We start from the raw sequence: 5,439 nt of genomic DNA, 5'->3' as shown, positions 1-5,439 counted from the left end.
TTCGACCTAGATGGCGTGGCGGATGCAGAGAAAATAAAGCTTCTGCTCACCATCGCGGGTGCAAGAGCAGCAGAAATCTTCAAGACCTTCAAGTACTCCAGAGGGCAAGAAAAGAGCGACTTCCGGGCAGTCCTGGACAAATTTCAAGAATTCTGCGAGGAAAACACGAGAGAACAGTAAAAGAGGCGCCAATACTCACCACGAGGCGAAGGTAGGCCAGCAAATCCAGAAATGGCTGTTTTGATTTGCAGCCATCTTGGGAAAGGAGCCGCACCTGCGCAGTGCGCAAAGAGCGCACCGAACAGAAAGGTCCGTTTGCGCATGCGCGAGAAGTCGCGCATGCACAGGTGCAAAAAAGGCACCAAGTAAAGGAACAGCAATCTGCTCATGCACAATCGCTTCCTACGCTCTACGTCACAAGCGTCATGACATCAGAGACCCCGGACCATGTGCATTTAAAGGGAAATGGTCCCAAAACAGTTTTTAAAAAATTTAAAGCCAGAAAACACAATTCTTTCACCTGGAACGACAGCACGATGCCTGAACTTCGGGGATATGGGGGAAGGGAGATATGGGGTATGGGGGGATATGGGGGAAGGGGGATATGGGGGAAGGGAGGATATGGGGGAAGGGGGATATTGGGGAAGGGGGGATATGGGGGAAGGGGGAAAGGGGGCAGGCAGTGGGGGGTCTAACTTGGTGCTGCACGGCGGGTGGCCATTTTGCTGGGTCTCCGGGGGGGGGGGGGGGGGGGAGGGGTGCTTCTTTTGTGCAGTGACGCCGCGCGCGTCCATGACGGGTGATGTCATCATGAATGGCGTCACGCCGCCACTAGCCCATTTGGGGCCAGAGAATTTGCGACGTTTCAGTGGGCTCGACTAGCCCATTTGGGGCCGGAGTGATTTGCGCTGGTTTTGGCGCCGGTTTCGGGCCATTGCGCCACCCTGCTGTTCTACAGGAGCCACACTCACAGTTCATGGCTCTCTGGTTTTATACAGTAAGAAGTCTTACAACATCAGGTTAAAGTCCAACAGGTTTGTTTCGAATCACTAGCTTTCGGAGCACTGCTCCTTCCTCAGGTGCTCAGCGGTGCTCTGAAAGCTAGTGATTCGAAACAAATCTCTTGGACTTTAACCTGGTGTTGTAAGGCTTCTTACTGTGCTCACCCTAGTCCAACGCCTGCATCTCCACAGCATGGTTTTATACAAAATGTAGAAGGGGTGCCCCGCCCCTCAGTGGGGGAGTGTGCATTCCCCATAGCCCTTTGGGATTATCAATCCCCCAGTCTCATAAGTGTCCCACGACCTGCTTAAGGTTTCATTCGTGTCCGATGACCTGCTTAACTTCAGGTTATGACAGTATGCTTCACCCGATGTCTATGTCGATGTATTTATATTGTTTATTTATCGCATGCCCTATGCTTTTCATGTGGAACAATTAGCCTGGACTGCACGCAAACAATACTTATCACTGTACCTCAGGACACGTGACAATAAATCTAAATCTAATCTAAATCTAGATGAGAAAATTCAGGTGAAAACAAATTATTTCAGCAGTGAAAATTTATTTTTTCTGTTCACTACACTGTCCAATGTTAGTTATCTCTACTCTCATCAGTATTTGTATGAAAACAATGAAAACTTTCTTCAGAATTTCCTTGATGAATATTATACTCGTTCAATCTTGTACATTGTTAATAACCAAATTCTTTCTATCTATCGATCTATCTATCTATCTTTTCTTACGACAAAACAACTAATCTATTAGTTTTTTTGACAAAATAACATTAAAGGCGGATAAAGGAGAAGTGATAGGTGCAGTGTACTTAAATTGTGTAAGATGCTATACCAAAGATAAGGTAGTGTAGGTAGTAACATATTAACATGGATAAAAGATTGGTTAGCTAACAGAAAGCAGAGAGGGTGGATAAATGTGCCTTTTTCGGATTGACAAGCTACAACTAGCGGAGTGCCACAAGGATCAGTGCTGGATCCTAAACTTATATCAATTACTTTGATAAAGGGGCTGAATGTTTGGTCGCTAAATTTGATGATGACACCAAGAAAAGTCAGAAAGTAAGTTGTCACGACGGGGTAGAGTCTTCAAAGGAAAATAGACAGGTTAAGTGAGTGGGCAAAAATTTGGCAGATGGAGTATAACATGGGTAAATGTAAACTTCTTCGCTTTGACGGGTGGTGGCGTTCCCCAATATGATACACCCCTCCGATTCGGACCTGCAGGCACTGAAAGTGTGGCCAGGGGTGAAGAAGAGCAGGCGCTCTCCTGTTCCACTTTCCTCAGGCGTGTCTTCAGACTTTGGAAGGGAGTGATGCTATAACCCTCACAAGACCTATGGGGAGGGACTGATTAACCTCCCTGTAAACCTTGTGGAATATGAACTCCCCTGATGTGGGACGGGGGCCTGTCCGCAGGACATAAAAGCCGTCCCAGATAGGAAACTGGGCAGAAAAGTCCCAGCTGGGATCTGGATTGTGACCTCTAAATAGTTTGCTCAAACAAAAAATTGTTTTTGTTATACTTTCGTACCTGACTCTCAGTGACCACAGAAATGCCCTTTTGTTCTGGACTTGCCCACTAGAGGAAATAGTTTCTCCCTATCTACCCTATGAAATGTTTTAGTCACTTTATATACTACAGTTAGTTTACCCTATTGCCTTCTATATTCAATGGAATATAAGCCTAACCTATAGGGCCTGTCCTCGTAATTTAACACTTTAGCCATGGTATCATTCTCATGAACTTGCACTGCACAGCCTCTGAGGCCAATATTGTAGTACTAGGGGTTAAATGACATTATGTTAATAGCTAAAGTGCATCATCAAAGTGATACCACAAAGTTTTCTCCTTTCATTCAATATGAGTGTCCGGTCCTAGTGTTATATTGATAATGGATTCATTTTTTATTCATAAACCCAAAAAATCATTTATGCCTTTTGATCCATGTCCACTGTAATTCTGACCATTCACATCCACTGTTCTATAAAGGAGGTCACTCAGGTTGTGTATTGCAAGAGAGCTGAATACACTTCATTCCCTGGTGTCGGGAGCAGCAGGTGGAGTGAGCAGATGGCAACACGGGAATGAAGCCTTTCCCATAGATTGGAAAAATGCTAACCTAATGCCCTTATTCAAAAAGGAAGGGAGGCAGAAAGTAGGAAACTATAGACTGGTTAGGTTAATATCTGTTGGCGGGAAATTGCTAGAATTCATTATTAAGGAAGTAATAACAGGTCATTTGGAAAGTCAAAACACAATCCATCAGAGTCAGTATGGTTTTATGAAGAGTAAATCGCAATTGACTAATTTGCTAGAGCTCTTTGAAGATGTAACAAACCAAGTGAATAATGGGCATCCTGTAGATGTAGTATATCTGGACTTGCAGAAGGCATTTGATAAGGTGCAGTGCAAAAGTTGAATACACAAGGTAAGGTCACATGGGGTTGGGATAATTTATTTGCTTGGATAAAGGACTAGCTAACTGACAGAAGGCAGAGAGTTGGGATATATTGGTATTTTTCTGGTTGACAAGATGTAACTAGAGGGGTGCCACAGGATTTGGTCCTTGCCATTCCAGTACATCTGCAACACTGGCATTTGCCCCACAATGTGGAAAATTGGCCAGGTGTGCCCTCTCCTCAAAAAGCAAAACAAATTTAAGGTGGCCAATTATTGCCCCATCAATCTATTCTTGATCATCAGCAAAGTGATAGAATGTGTCATCGGCAGTGCTATCAAGCGGCACTTATTCAAAAATAACCTGCTCACAGACACTCAATTTGGGTTCCTCCAGGGTCACTGAGCTTCTGATTTCATTGCAGCCTCTGGACAAAAGAGTTGAATGCTGAGGTGAGGTAAGAGTGACTGCCCTTGACAATAAGCTGGCATTTGATCGAGTATGGCATCAAGGAGCCCGAGCAAAACTGAACTCAATGGGAATCAGTGGGAATCCCGCCCAGTGGTTAGAGTCATACGAAACACAAAGGAAGATGGTTGTGGTTGTTGGCAGTCAATCATTTCAGTCGTGGAACTTGCTGCAGGAGTTCCTCCTTCAGATGGTCATCAATGACCTGGCCTCCACCACAAAGTCAAAAGTAGGGATGAATGCATATGATTGCTCAATGTCGAGCACCATTCATGGCTCCTCAGATACTGAAGCAGTCCTTGTCCATATGCAGCATAATCTGGGCAGTGCTGAGGCTGGGCTGATAAATGGCAAGTAACATTCACACCACACAAGTGCTAGTAAATGACCATCCCAACAAGAGTGAATCTAACCATCTCCCCATGACATTCAATGGCATTACCATTGCTGACTCCCTCACTATCGATATCTCATTAGGCAGTGATGGTTACCATTGATCAGAAACTGAACTGGACTAGCCATATACATACTTTAGCTACAAGAACAGGTCAGCGACTAAGAATTCAGCAGAGAGTAACTCACCTTGTAACTCCTCAAAACTTGTCCGCCATCTACAAGGCACAATTCAGGAGTGTGGTGGAATACCTTCCACTTGCCTGGATTAGTGCAACACTCAAGAAGCTCAACACCATTCAGGACAAAGCAGTCCACTTCATTGGCACCCCATCCACCATCTTCAATGTTCACTCCTTCCACCATCTACAAAATATACTGCAGCAATGCACCAAGGCCCCTTCAACAGCACCTTCCAAAGCCATGCCCTCTACAATTGAGAAGGACAAGGGCAGCAGATGTATAGCAATGCCACCACCTGCACATTCCGCATCAAGTCATACACCATCCTATCTATCGGAAGAAAATCGCCGTTCCTTCACTATCCCTGGGTCAAAATCCTGGAACTGCCTTCCTGAAAATACCATGGGTGATTCTACAACACACGGACTGCAGCGGTTCAAGAAGATGGCTTGCCACTACCTCCCCAAGGCCATATAGGGATGGGCAATAAATACTGATCCAGCCAGTGATGCCCAAATTGCATGAATGAATAAAAAAACTACCTGGACCAAACTGGAGGAGTCCTGTAGTGCACGTGTTTAAATTTGTGTTGATCTGCTATATGCTGCATAACCATGCCATCATGAAGGCATTGCTATATAGCTCGACAGCAACGAGGTGAGGAGTGGGAGCAAGAAGAGGAGATGGAAAAGGAATGAAGGAGACAGCCAGCAGAGACCCATTCTGGCCACGCTGCCTATGAATCACATACAATCCTAGTAGACACATAGCCAATTTCTAATTTACCAACAGTTCTGCATTTTACCTTCAATCCATTATTGCACATCGTACCACCTATTTGGCCATGGCACAAAAATAAAAATGATTTTGTGTTATGTATCAGACAATACATCCCTGCTGGTGAAGTGTCTTGTAATGCGTAGTAAGGCCAGAAGAGTGTTTTTGTGCACTTTCAGTTCTCCATCTTTGATTGTATGAGC

The sequence above is a fragment of the Scyliorhinus torazame genome, chromosome 7 (assembly GCF_047496885.1).
Source record: "Scyliorhinus torazame isolate Kashiwa2021f chromosome 7, sScyTor2.1, whole genome shotgun sequence".
In the NCBI taxonomy this organism is placed as follows: domain Eukaryota; kingdom Metazoa; phylum Chordata; class Chondrichthyes; order Carcharhiniformes; family Scyliorhinidae; genus Scyliorhinus; species Scyliorhinus torazame.
Note: the sequence above shows the minus strand (reverse complement) of the source record.